This window comes from Cryptomeria japonica, chromosome 5 (assembly GCF_030272615.1).
Source record: "Cryptomeria japonica chromosome 5, Sugi_1.0, whole genome shotgun sequence".
NCBI classification, from domain to species: Eukaryota; Viridiplantae; Streptophyta; class Pinopsida; order Cupressales; family Cupressaceae; genus Cryptomeria; species Cryptomeria japonica.
This window is the reverse complement of record NC_081409.1, coordinates 682,047,611-682,063,346: the sequence shown is the minus strand read 5'-3', so window position 1 is coordinate 682,063,346 and position 15,736 is coordinate 682,047,611.

Below are 15,736 nucleotides of genomic sequence, written 5' to 3'. Positions count from 1 at the left end.
ACATGAGGCTTCCACAACCATGTTTTGCAAGAAAAACACAAAAATGACAACTTTGACAACTTTTTGAGCCAAATGACAACATTTCTTGCTCAAAAAGGCATTTTTGACAATCTAGCCTTATCAACTTGTATAATCAACTTAGACATGCCTAAAAACACTTATCAAACATGTTTCAATGCTTTTGAAAGCATTAGAAGACCTTTTTAGCAATTTTGCACTTTTTTGCCACAAATTGTCAACTCAAAGCCTGAAATGTAAAATTTGATCTCTTGAGCCCAAAATGAGATCAAAACCACTACACATGACTCATAACAACCTAAAAAAACATTATCAACCTAACACAAGACATTACAAACATGAAAGCATTAAAAACTCAAAAAAAAGAGTTTTACTCAACTAGGTGCTCCTGCACCACTCTTTTGAAGCAAAGAAGAAATAGTTGTAAAAGAGATATCTTGCGGCAAGTGTAAAGGGATCCTTTTAAGGGATGCATGATGAAAGAAGAAAGAAACCTTTTTCCAAAGATATCTACCTCCTAAGAGGAAATCTTCAACAAAAATATCATCTTTGACTAAGGAGAGAAAGGAAAACAAGGATGCACTTTAAACATCAAGGAGAGATCATTTACAAAAACACTTTCAAGAAAGGAAGAGGTTCTAAACCAAGGATACACAACTCCAAGCAAAGGTAAAATCCATATAAAGGACAAATAGTTCTATGAAAGAAAGGAAATTCATATAAAATATGTTGCTTAGTAAACCTTTGAAAGATATACGAGTAAAAACTATACTTGCCCCCCAAGTGTGGAGACAAGGATAACCAGGCTATTATGTTGCTAGCCAAGTATAATTACAAATGAAATTGTACCACCATGAATGACAAAGAGCATTATTAACCATTTTTATGTCAACCTTAGTCATGTAGACAACTGATCTAAGATATCTCTTTCGATGTCTAAAAACCTATCTATTTCTCTCTAGCTAAAAACCTTAAACCCTAAAGATTTTTCCTTAAAAACCTTTCTCATTCTTACTCTTTTCAGTCATTGACCGATCAGGGTGGTCATTGCACTTAAGGGTTACTAACTAGAGGTTTCCCTTTTCATCCTGGGACTGACCCCTTTCACCCGCTACCGGTTGGTGGGAGTTTTATATTGGTTTTGTTGTTTCGCAGTGGTTGGGCCTTGCCTATTAGTCCCCATTGCGATATGATGATAAGTGCTTTGGTTTTCACGGTTTTGTGGCGGTCGGAGCCCATGGTGGGGTCCCCTCTATGAAACAGTGATGTGGATTGTGATGATGATGTTAAGTATTGTTTATAGCCATTTCATAGAAATTAAGATTGTTGGTGGGGTTCACCTTGCAAAACAACGATGCAGACAAAGAGGAAAGGTGGTTTTCACTATTTCGTAGCGGTCAAGGCTAACCGCTCGGTCAAGGTTGTGAAATTGTGATGGTAAGCGATATAACAAGTGAATATGGATATCATGGGGTTGCAATGGTTATGGCTTACCACGGCTTGACCCCTACGATATAGTGGTAAATGTTGGCTATGTAAAGGGTTTTCACTATTTCACAACAATTATCGTCAATGGGTTATCTCCAGTTGTGAAACATTGATAAGGCTAGCGATGAGGCTGGTGGGGCCGACTGGTTTTCAGAGCAATCTTGACCATCCAATTTTACTTGAGGAGATCGATGACCCTATTTTAAACTCTTTTATGGGCCCTTTTGGAGACCTCATGGTGTGATCTCAGTCATCCATCCACACGTGATCAGGAGGATCCAATGACCCAAATTCAAACTAGAGGTGGACATTAAAATTCAAACAACTGTGTAGCGTAGTTGCTGACTTAATGGGTCAAAAATCAGTTTCTGACCCATCGGTGGCCCAAATCAGATCAGATCCATCTCCAACCACTTTCAGGGGGTCAAGGGGTGATCACCATTACTCCGCCATACTCCTGCAGATGCTTCCTTTCATCCACCCATGCCCATTTATTATAGACAAAAGACTTATGGGTCTGATAGAGGATGTTCAGATGCCATCCCAATGTAGGAGATTCCTCAATTTCAAGTATTACTTCTCCTTCTCAGTCCAAGTGAAGATCTTCAAGAACACAACCATTAGATTAGTCTTTTCTGATCTGATCCTCTCTTTTTATAACCTAAACCTAGTTGGTTAGGGTTTCTGAACCTAGTGTTCTATCCGAGTTATGCTTGATCTATAAAGACAATTTTGTAACCTTCTTTGAAGGCGCTTCTCCCTTTTTTCTCTTACAAAATTATATGATTTTGCAACTGTAAATTTACCTTGCCTTTGCATCAATCAAGTTACTCTTGTTTTAACTCTTTCCAAGTTCATTCACCTTTTGCAAAATTGTCTTGCCTTTGTTAAGAATTTGTTTTCTTATTAGTTTTGTTTGACTTATATGTTGTATCAAATTTTCTCATAGTAGTTGTCTATGGATTTTTTAGTTCCTCTCAGTTTTTCATTAAGCTTTGATCTCATATATGTCTTAGGAGCTGATTAAGGATAAGAATCTGTGTATGATTTGGGTTGCTTGATTGATGTTTTATGTAGTCATAGGTAGGGAAAAGGATAATTTCAATCTAGGTGCATCACCTCACATTTCCCTTTCAACATTCCTTCTCCCCTTTTCTCCTTTGAATCATTAAAACATTCTTTACAAGTGTTGGGTTAGTCCAACATTGCACTTTGATTAATAAGGAAGTCGACCTTCTCTAGAGATTCAACCTCAAATTGTGAAAGGTCCCACACTTGGAGGTTGTTTCCATGTTTCACAAGGTTGTTGAGAACAAGTGATCAACAAGGGTGCAAAATTTTGTGACAATAGTTTTTGGCATGCTTGATGGGACCTAATTTCAACTTCTTCTAAGGATTTAGTGCCATTCTTAGCATTCTAGCCTTTGGAGACAGTTACCATTCTAGCACTTGGAACTTATGATGACACATCCAGTCTCTTATTCATGACCTATTACCAATTTCATGCCAACAACTTAAACAAGAGAATCTTCTAGAGGTATTTTTTAGTATTGCGATATTTCAAATTCTAATTATAGGAGGAGTAGAATTTCATTGTCACCAGTTAGGGGTACTGAAGTAGTTATATATACACCCCTTAGGTCTCAGTCTACCCCCCTACTATAAGACTATCACAACCTAAGAATCACACTTCTCAAGTCAATAGACCATTATTCCCCATGGTTGTTCCTAGAAATCATACTTTTATCACCTTTAATGGGGGCAATCCTCTGGTTTTAGCCCAAAAACATGATATACTAGTAGCTGCCTTAAAGGCTATCTGTTTTTTCACTAGTGAAAACTCTATTAGCCCTATTGACCACATTTAGGATGTTGCTAGCATCTGCACTGTGTTTCATGTAACCAAAGATGATGTAGTAGTTAGACTCCTTGTATCATACTTTAAGGGTAAATCTTTACAATGGTATAGGAGATTACCTTCTAGCTCCATCCACAATTGGGATGAGTTAGGAGAGAAATTATGTAAGCACTTTGAGGACACGAGTGACCATTTATCTCTTGTAGAATAGTTAACTACTATTAAGAGAATTCCCCATGAATTCATATGAGATTTCAGAAGACTTGTGATAGGATCCTTTCTTTGGTCAAGCCATATTCCAATAATGTCTTTGTATACTTCCTCAGGGATTTCAATAGTAATATTGCTACCATGATAAATCAATGGGAGGAGAAAACCTACTAGATGCATATGCTTTGGCCATAAGGGTAGAAAATTGTTTAATACAGGTAGGAAAGATAGCTCCTAGACCTCTAATGCTGTTATTCCCAGAGGCTCCTACACAACAACCTATTTTGGCACCTATCCTAATAACATCTACAAGTTAGGTACTTGTCCTTGCACGCACTCCATCATCCATAGAGTTTTAGGAGATTAAGGCCATGATGCAGGACTTTGGAAACGAATTGGTTACAATAAAAAGATAGCGGTCATAGGCCAGTAGGCCCTATCAAGCACAAATTTAGAATGACCAACATAATAGATCAAACTTTCAAGGGCTAAACCAATGGAGTAATGCCAGGCCTTTGAATTGTCTCAACTCTATGGTTGTAAGTACCTCAAAGGAAATAGTCTCAATGTAGAACAATCTTGCTCAAGAGAAAGAATGGTGTACTCCATGAAACCAGCCTCACAACTAGATTGCTTTCCAAAATGGAGAGATCTCTCAGGCCTTAGTAGCACAAAGTGAACCAACCATTTCAAGACAAAAATTTCATGACTGTCCAACCTATTCACAAGGAGATTCTATCCTTATGACTTGGAAGGAGGCATATTTTTGTGGTGTTAATCAACTGAACATTGACCTTGTGGCTAATAACACTAGGTCAAAAAGGAGGGCTATAGACAATGATGCATTTTCTACAACAACCCAATTTTCAAAGGATGCTACAAAACTATAGCTCCATAGACCCTAGACAAGATATTTGCTATGAACAAAGATCATAATGAAAAAAAAGGGGAGCAACCCAAGGTTCCAATGGTGGCAAAACTTGACCTTGTTACTACTATGGGTCCTACCAAAGCTATGGTTACCTTCAATGTTGTAGAACAAATGAAGAAGGCTAGCTTGAAAATTTCCACGTGGGATGCGATTTTTATACCATATCAAAGGGATCTAGTCCACATGGCCTTAAAGGATATCAATGGCGTAGGAGAAACAACAAGAGATTGCAACTCATCCACTTTAATGTGTCTAGTGAAGCCTTTGGAGGTAGAGAAATCAACAAGGATTAGTAAGCCCCCTCCTTTTCATCTCTCTTTGATTATAGGAGATAACTTAGTGCATAATTGTATGATAGATTTAGGGGCTAGTAGCTTAGTCATGCCTAATAATGTGGCTAACCACCTAGGTATTAAATATGAGCCCGTGACTAAGGGAGTTGTGGAACTTGATGGCACCACAATTTAGACTTTGGTGGTGATTAAGGATTTGTGTTTAACCCTACATGCATGCCCTGGTTGCAGTGTTTTACAAGACATTTTAGTCATTGACTTCCCCACTTTCTTTTCCTTTTATTTATCAAGGGATTTCACCCCCAAGATAGGAGGCTATCTATCATAAAATTGATCTCATATGTTATTTAGAGCAAGATATGGTACAAAGGTTACCATAAAGGCATAGTCTATTGCAAAAGACCATATTGAGCCTTATATTCCAAGCCCTATAAATATAAATTGTACCCTCTATGATGCAAAAGAAGATATTTCAATCAAGGAACCTGCTAATCTTGTTTAGGAGGTCCCTAATTGCTTTCTTGATGGGTGGGCTAATGCTTTTCAATTTGACCCAATCAATGAGGTCATTGATATAGGTATTGGTACTTATTGCATTCACAAGGAAGGCACCTTTATTCCCAATCTCACCAAGGAATATAGTGATCCCAAGGGACCATGGGACATGTTTTTTGATGGTTCAAGGAAAAAAAATGTTATAGGGGCTAGTGTGTTACTCATCTATCCTAGCAAGGATAAATATTATTTTTTATTCAGGCTTTATTTTAGTTGCACTAATAATGTGGCTAAGTATGAAGCATTGATCTTAGGTCTCCAAACAACACAAAGAAGAGGGATAAAATCCTTAAGAGCACATGGAGATAGTGAGTTGGTTCTCAATCAAGTCAGAGATCAAAGCACAACCAAAAGCAACCTTCTAAAATCTTACAAGCATACAATCTGGGACTTAATGGAAGGATTTGATGCCTTCAACATATCTAGTATCCCTAGAAATCAGAACAAACATGTTGATAGGTTGGCAGCAGGTGACACTCATCATGAAATACTAACTCATGTTGCAACCAAGAAGGGGCAACAAGTCAGGTTTGTGGTTAGGCCTTCTGTACTAGATAGTCAAGTTAATTGGCAAGTTTGAATCAGATCAATAGATTGTCAATTTCTTACAAGAGGAGGCAGAGTTCTCAAACAAGAACCAATCCCTACTACAAAATCAATATGGAGATCAGATCATGCAGCTCAAATCGAATAAGCTAACCAAAGGATTAATCACCTTGGAGGGGCTCTTCAACTCAGATGATCAAATGAAAGGGAGGGCTATGAATTTGGTTGCAAGAAAGGGAGATTACAAGCCAATCTCAGTGGTTGATGGGAAAGCTCTCAACTTGGGAAAGGTATGTTCCAGAATAGACCAGGAGATCTTCCTCAATCTTTATAAAGAATATAATGATGTATTTGCTTTTACTTATGAGGATTTGAAAGGGTTTGACCCTAGTTTATCCCAACATATCATAGAGCTATATCCAAATGTAAAGCTTGTCAGGGAAAAGAAAAGACCAATAAACCCCAAGGTTGAGCCCTTAATGAGAAAAGAGTTATCCAAGCCTATAGAGTCTGATGCTGACAGAAATGGGTACAAGACACAAATAAAGTTCAACATTAGTATTTTAGTTCCAACCAAAAATCATAACCAAATGAACTAAAAACCATTTCAAAACATATCAAAAGAGATTTTAAAAACATAAAAGAATCTTAACAAAGAAAGAAAGGTGAAGAGCCTCCCTAAGATGCCTTCATGATGGCTTGTGATGCTTCTCCCTTGTTTCTACCCTCTCCAAGTTCCAAATGAATGAAGCTCTCAAATTTTAGTACTAGCCATGGATGCCATATGGAGATTCAAGATGGTTGAAAATGATAAACAAATGCTATGCAAATGCAAATAATGATGCTATGAGAAAGCTCTAAATATCTATGCAATATTTTAGTATAACAATAATGCTTTAATGCTTCCTCCTTTGCTTGAGGAATGAGGGTTCTATTTATAGGCAAAATAGAAGATTGAATGGTCAAGATTGATCTGCTTTGTGAAGGGCTAGGATTGAATGATTCATGATCCATGTGATGGTTTTTAACCCAATTCCATGATGACAAGTGTCAACATGAGATGGCTTGAGAGGAGAGGGAAGGAGCATTTAATGCCTGAGAAGACATGAGGGTAACCTGATGTGGGTTGGGTTATTGGATACAACTTTTATTCAAGGGAAAGGTTATTATCCAATGGGTAAACACTTGTGCAAATTTTACTCATGGTTAAGCCTTGACTAAAGGGTCAAGACCCATGTGGGTTGGAGTGTTGAAGAAGGGAAGCATTTATGACTCTGTAAGAGTCTTAAATGGGTGAGATGATGGGTTGAGGGTTAATCCTAGATTAAGATTGTACAAATGTTTAGAAGAGTGATTAGGCTAAATTAGAAGGGGTTAGAAGAATATAGAAGGGGAATATAAGAGTCTAGAAAAATCTAGAAAGAGGTGGGTGTGGATAAATAGGATTTATTTAAATAAAAAAATTATTTAAATGTGCAACTTGTATTTGTAGGAGAATGCAAGTGGATGGGTCATTTTTAAAAATAAAAGGGGATTTGATTTGGGGATTTATGATTTTTAAATCAATGTTAAATTTATTAAAATAGGAGAAAGGGGGGGGGGAGAATATTAAATAAATTAGATTTATTTAATAACTTGGACTATTGTTAGTAATTAAAAAAATTGATGAATTTATTTAACTAGAATAGCAGAATAGGCTAAGGTGAATTAATTAAATATTAATTTAATTAATAGATTAACATTAGTCAATTAATCAGTAGACATAATTACGTGTCTACAAAATCCAATATAATTTTTCTAATAAAACATTCTTCTTGGGTAGCTAATCTTGTTCCAGTTAGGAAGAAGAATGGGGAAATTAGATTGTGTGTATACTTTAGGGATCTCAATAGAGCCTCCCTTAAGGACCATTATCTCCTTCCTTCCATGAAACAAATCTTAGCTAAGGTTAGTGGTTCAGAGAGATTTTTATTCTTGGATGGATATTCAAGATACAATTAGATCCTAGTCCAAGAGTCAAACCAATTTAAGACTGCATTTACTACTAAATGGGGCACTTATGCCTATGGTAAAATGCATTTTGGACTAACCAATGCTAGTGCAACTTTCCAAAGAGCTATGGATATGGACTTCAAAGGAGTGTTAACAGAGTTTGTGCTAGTATATCTAGATGATATAATTGTGTACTCCGAGCAGTCAACAGAACATTTTGGTCACCTTGAGTAGGTATTAAAAAAATGCAGAGAATATGGTGTGTCCTTAAATCCTAATAAATGTGTATTTGCCATCGATCAAGGAAAATTGTTAAGACACATTGTATGAAAGGATGGTTTGGCCATAGATCCAGAAAGGGTGGAGGCCATATTATTTCCTCTCCCCCCAAGTCACAAAAAGGGTTTGCAAAGTTTCCTTGGTAGGATCAACTCTCTAAGAAGGTTTATCCCAAACCTGGTTACAATGATTAAACCTCTCACGACCATGTTGAAGAAGGATATGGTTTTCAAATGGACCAAGGAGGGAAAACATGGTTTTGATCAGATCAAATAAGCGACTTCTCAAGCTCCCACACTGGTAAATCCTAATTATGATAGATACTTCATCGTCTACTCTTTGGGAGGAGAAGCAAGTATCTTTGCTATTTTGACATAGCTAAATGATGATGGGTTAGAGCAACCCATTGCCTTTTTCAGCGAGGGCCTGAAAGATTATGAGCTTAAATGTAGCTATGTGGAAAAATAGGTCATCACAGTTGTTAGAGAATTAAATAAATTTAGACATATGCTCTCTAACAACCAGATTCAGCTCCTAGTGCCGTATGTAAGTGTGAAAGATTTCCTTCTGAATAAGGATATTGGTGAAAATAGAGTTTGATGGATCACTATGGTCATGGAATATGACCTTAATATCAAAATCACCAAGTTGGCAAGAGGCAAGGGCCTCTGTAAACAATTTTTTTCATCTTTTGACAGAGACCTAGAGGTTGCCCTTGTGCTGTGGGAGGATGAACAATTGGCCAACAATGAATGTAGACAAACTAGTTGGTTTGATGACATGACTGTCTTCTTGAGGGATGGTAGTTACCCTCCTAATTTTGATAGATCTAAGAGAAGAAATTTCAAACTTAAGTCTATCCCTTATGTATTAGTGGAGGGTGTTTTACATTCAAAAGGGACATTAATGGAGTGTTACTAAGATGCATCAAAGAGGATTAGGTTAGCTGAATATTAGAAGAGTTTCATGATGGCCCCTTAGGTGGTCATTTTTCTGCAAGGACCACTGCCATGAAAATAATCAGGGTAAGCTATTATTGGTCGTCCATGGTCTGAGATACACACAAGTGGGTGAGGAAGTGCAAGGAGTGTGCCATGTTCCCAGGTAAATAAAGATTGGCTGCCCTTCCTCTGCATGCCATACAGACTGATCAATCTTCTTCTCAATGGGGCTTAGATTTCATTGGCCCAATCAACCCTCTATCAAGTGTAGGCCATAAGTGGAATTTGGTTGCCACAGATTACTACACAAGGTGGAAAAAGGTAATAGATATGAAGGATGCAACTAGAAATTTAGTGGTTCAGTTCCTAGATGGAATTGTAATAAGGTTTGGTGCCCCTTCCACCATTATATCTAATAATGCCACAACTTTTGTTGGAGCTCAAATCAATTTATGGGTAGTTAAACATGACGTATATTTGACGACATCATCAAACTACTACCCCCAACGGAATGGCCTAACCGAGTCCTCAAATAAGAACCTTATCAAAATCATCAAGAGGACTTTAGATGACAACCAAAGGTCTTGGAATTTGAAGTTAGGGACAACCCTATGGATTGACAGAATTACACCTAAGAGAGAAATTGGTAATTCACCTTTTATGTTGATATATGGAAGGGAAGAAAGGATTCCCTTATCTCTTGAATTACCCTCTCTTGATTTAGCACACCAAATAGATCTCTTGGAGAATGACGCTATGATAGTTAGATATGCAGAGCTAATGAAGTTGGAAGAAACTAGAAATAGGGCCATGCAAACCCTCAATATCCATCAGAGATAGGTAACAAGGTTTTTGACAAAAAAGCCACTCCTAGGACCTTCAGGGTTGGTTACCTTTTCCTAAAGTGGGATGCAAACTAAGCTAAACCAGGTAGGGACTCCAAATTTGATACAATTTAGAGCAGCCCATATGTCATCCCTAGCTGCAAGGAAGCCAATTCTTTTCACCTATCCAAGCTTAATGACAAAGCCCTTCCTATTGCAGTCAATGAAATCCACCTCATGGATTTCTCTTGAGGTGATTTTTGGGCCCTTGTAAATATTAGGTAGTTTACATATTTCCAAGAAGTTCATGAGCACAAGTCATTCTTCCCTAGGATGGTAGGAAATTTTGTTTTTTTGCAGATTGTAGGGGCAAAGGTTTAACTTCATTTTTTCAGTCTTGACTCTATGCCCAATGGATGTCCCATGCTACTGATCTTGTGCCAAGAAGGCTTGCCATCCCCTTCGAGTGACCAGAAATATTGACCATTTTTTATGTCAACCTTAGCCATGTAGATAATCGATCTAAGATATCTTCAGATGGCTAAAACCTTGTCTATTTCTCTTTGGATAAAAACCATAAACCCTAAATATTTTTCCTTAAAAACATTTCTCAACCTTATTATTTTCATTCGTTGAGTAGTTAGGGATGTCATTTCACTTAAGGGTTACCAGTTGGAGGGTTCCCTTTTCATCTTGGGACCGACCCCTCTCACCTGCTACCAACTGGCGAGAGTTTTATGTTGGTTTCACTGTTTCACAGCAGTTGGGCCTTGCCTATTGGTCCTTGTTATGATATGATGATAAACGCTTTGGTTTTTGTGGTTTCATAGTGATTGGAGGCCATGGTTGGGTCCCCTCTTTGAAACAACGATGTGGACCACGGTGGTGATGTTAAGTATTATTTATCATTATTTCACATCAGTTGAGGCTACTGGAAGGGTCCACCTTGTGAAACAACGATGCAGACAAAGAAGAAAGGTATCTTTTCTCTATTTCATAGTGGTCAAGGCTAACCACTGGTCAAGGTTGCTAAATAGGGATGGTTAGTGATATAAAGAGCAAATATGGATATCATGAGGTTGCAATGGTTATGGCTAACCACCACATGACCCTTGTGATATAGCGATAAATGTTGGTTGTGCAAAGGGTTTTCACTGTTTCATGACAATTAATGTAAAGGAGTTATCTCCGACTATGAAATAACGATAAGGCTAGCGATGAGGTTGGTGGGGCTAGCTACTTTTGAGGGTAATCTTGGTCATCTGATTTCACTTAAGGGGGAGATTGTTAACCTTATTTTAAACTCTTTTATTTGCCCTTTTGGAGACCTCGTAGCATGATCTCAGTCATCCATCTGTGCACGATCAAGAGGAACCAATGGCCTGAATTAAAATTAGAGGTGGATGTAAAAATTCAAACAATTGTGTATGGTAGTTGCTGACTTAATGTTGGCAAATGCGCACTCCAATGAGACATTGTAGGTGATTGAAGGTTTTGTCATTGGTGGCAACCTTACAATCCTATGTCATTAGCAAGGCAATCCACCGGCACTAGCAAAATCAGATTCTACACTGGCACACAGACCACCAACACCGGCAGTGAAAGGAAGCATACCAACACAGAAGTAGACATGAATTTTGGTTGTAATTTATTTTGTTTATTATTGTAAAATCATTATAAGCTGACTTGGAAAATTGTAAAATGACTCATATATATAAGAGATCATTGTAGAACAAATATGTAACGAATGAAGGAATGTAATTAAGCGAAATAAGGCAGACCTATTATGCAAATTATAGGTTAAGGGTTTATGTATGAAGTAGAGCTATAAACCGGTACTGGATCTGGCATAGTAGATGCTATTTTGAAGCAGTACAAGACATTGGATTTATATAATCCATTTTGTAAGTCAGTGAGACTTCCCATTTTGTAATTGAGTAGTGAGCTCTAGGCACTTGGCCTTCCTGCATGTGCAGGCCCCTCTTGTAGTAGTAATATTCTCTTATTGGCCAGTAAGTGAATATTGTGGGTCACAAATCCCACTGAGGTTTTTCCCACATCGGGTTTCCTTGTTAAACTACTGTGATATGGTGTGTTTTTCATGTGGTTGTTGTTATCTTTGTTCATTGCATTATTCTTGTTTACCGGTATACAGTATTAATATGCTTTACATGTTTTAAGTCAAGAAAATCTACAAACCGGTTAGATATTGATTCACCCCCCCTCTCAGTATCTGTGGGAATCCTAACAATTGGTATCAGAGCCTAGTCCTCTATTTTCAGAAGCCTAACAGCTTGAGGAAGATCTTGACACTGGTAGAGATGGAAAACTTGATGAAGCAACTAGAAGGAGCTCTCTCAGACTATGATGCAGAAAAATTGAAAAATATCAAACTTGAAGATGATCTAAAGGCTGCTCAGGATATTATTCAAGCATTTCAAGAAAATCTTACTATTTCAAGAAACAAGAGAAGAGAACTTTGTGAAAAGATGCAAAATGAGAATGATGAAAAGGAAACTCTTAGTGATCTGATGAATAAGCTGAAACAAGAAAACATGACAACAAAGAATGAGATGTAGGATATGACTATGAGATTTTGTAAAGAAATTGAAGATAGAAAGAAGAATGAAGAAGACTTGACTAGAAGACTGAATGCTTCTGCAAATGAAAACACAAGACTTAGTTATGAAAATGATATGTTGAAGACAGATCTAATGCATGCACAAAATGACTCAAATGAACTCATGAGACAAAAAGGTATCTTGGAAGGAGAACTAGCTGCTGCAAATCAACATAAAGAAAAATTCAAGAAAATCTCAGAAGAACTTGGTGACTTGTTGAAGAATCAGAAACCTAATGGTGACACTAATGGTCTTGGCTTTGAAACTGGTGAAAGCTTTGGAACTGCAAACACACAGGATCATGGCAAACCAGTAAGACAACCCACTGCTTATAAATTTAATGGAAAATGCTTTAACTGTAATAAGTATGTTCATAGAGAAAATCAATGTAGATCTAGAAATTATCAGAATACCAGTACACCCACTGGTCAATGTTCAAAATGCAACAAAGTTGGTCATAATTCTGAAAATTGTAGAATGAATGTGAGATGTTATATTTGTGGAAGATTTGGACATTTATCTAATCAATGCAGAACACAAACCGACATAGGTTATGGGAAAGCTATTCAAAAAAATAATGTGACTTGTTATGCCTATAACAAGATTGGACACATTGCAAAATTTTGTAGAAGGAAGTCCTCACCGGTAAACAACAAAGGCCCTAGTTTGAAAGGTAAAGAAAAGGTTGAAGAAGTAAAGTAGGAATTTTCAAAACAATGGACTAGGAAATCAAAACTAAATGTTGATAGGAATACTCCTCCACCAGTAGAACAAAGTAACACTCCACCGGTAGAAGGAAGTAACACTCCACCGACAGGAGAGTCTTCATCTAACTAAAGAAAATTTCTTTGAGGGTTTGGCAAACAAATGTGAAACATGCTATTATTCCCTCGGTTGATGGTAAGAAGTTGAAATTACTTCTTTACCGACGGATATGTTAAGTGAGTACTTAACTGGAAAGCATTAAATGTGGTAGTTGGTAGATTGACATTATAAATTAGTGTTTTTGGCTCCATTTTACTTCACCGAGCATTCAAACATTCGAAGAGCGCGAAAATTCTGAGCTAAGTCATTTCGAGCAAAAAAGAAAAGAAATTCAACAATCAATCTTTCCAAAGGTAGAAAAAGGTATTTATAATCATGGCATCCTCTTTTGTACCCGAATTCATAACAAACCCTACTGTAGTGGAAGTAATCAAGCACCCTAGGCCCATTTTCCAATTAGTTCCTGAAATAGCTAAGAAGGATGACAATATTGGTGCATTTTCTCAAATCCCCAAAGGAGTAGTTTTTGCAGAAGACCTTAGGATGTATATTCATTGCCATATAGAATAATTAGGAGATGAAGAAATTAAGAACATGTACAAGACTGCTGTTTGTGATGATTCTGGTAATGTGAAACCTGAACACAAAATAATTGAAACCCTAGGATTCATAGAAATTCTCTACATTCCGGATTTCCCCAAGGAAGTTATTAGGATAGTATTGAGCAGGGTACATGGTGAATTCTTTTGGCTAGATTCTATTCACAAAATTACTAAGGAAGCTGTAAAAGCTGTAACAGGGTTACCCTCCACCGGTAATAGACCTGACAAGACAAAGAAGGTCTCAAATGACCTAGTAATGAACCTAACAGGTGCAACATCCGACAAAAGGTCTTTAAGGGTGAATGATGTAACTGACAGAAATGTGAGATTCATTAGCATGATTCTAGGCTACAAAACAACACATGCAAACAGACTAAATTCAGTTTCCAGCTTATGCATAAAGAGTGCTCACGACATGATTAAGGATAATGTGAAAATTGATGTGTGTGAATGGTTGAAGGATGAATTGATTGACAATATGGGAAAGATCAAGAAGGATAAGAAAGGGACATTTAGATTTGGCAACTTACTTGTTTGCTTAATGCTATATATAACCAAACAGGTGCCTAGTATAGGTAATAAGAAGCTTGGATTTGACATACCAGTAGACAAACAGTTATCTGACTTATTGAACAACATGGGTGAAAACAAAGAGAAGAATATTAATGAGTACTTTCAAGCATTAAAGGCCAGAATGAACGCTAGAGTCAGACTGTCACAAGAAATTGTAAATAAATATAAGGATGACATATGTTTTGTGATTAAGAAGGATGAGATCTGGATGGAGGCAGTTATCCCAAGAACAATTTGGGTTACTGAAATGGGTTATGAAACCGATGACAACATAATTGAAACATATGCAAAAGCCCTTCTGGAAGCACCCAAGGAACCTAAGGAAGAGGTATTTGGCAGTGCTGAAACCATTGAAAATCAAATTCAATCCAAGAAGAGAGTGAAGAAAGTAGAAGCAATAGTGAGGAGAGGTTCAAGGCAAGCTAAGGCTATCAAAGAAGATATACTTAAACAAACCGGTATCACTGAAGATGAGTTACAAGAACAACAACCAATAACTCACGTTTCACCGGTAGCAACTTCTTCAGAAAGTGACATGCCAGCTGCATTTAAAAGAGTTGTAAGGAAAAGGGAACCTTCATCGGTATCCACACCTTCGCCTAGAAGAACCAGACAAAAACAATAGGCAGTAAGGCCCCCAGCTAAGAAGACAACTCCAAAGAAGAAAAAGTTAACACCAAAGAAAAGGACTCAACAAAATATTGCTCTGATTGATAGACTGTTGGATGAAATAATAGAGGAAGGAAAGCTTAAGAACATCAACCAACTATATGATACATTATCAGTTGATGACAAGGAGAAAGTTGAAAACATTGTAATTCTACACTTGGATATCTATAAGAAATTTTTGATGCAAATTGTAGATGAAGTACCGGTAGAACTATTTAAGAGACTTGAAGCTAGAAGGCAAGCTATTATAGAGCTTGACAAGAAAATAAAGATTGAGAAACTAGTTGCTATTTATCTTGTTAACTCACCAAAGGAGATAGATGATATGATCTCAGAGGCTAACCGGATAGTATTCTCAACTGCACACCGACATGTAGCACTTATGGTTGGTAGAGTAAATGAGGTTGCAAAGGAAACTGCTAACGCATGGGACATATTCCTTGTTGAGAAGGAAAAACAAGAAGAATATAGAAACCCCAAACCAATCAAGGTATATCAGAAAGATAAGGATAAGGGTAAAGGAAAGGTTGGTGGACCTCCAAGCATCAAAATAAGAGATAATTTATCTGCA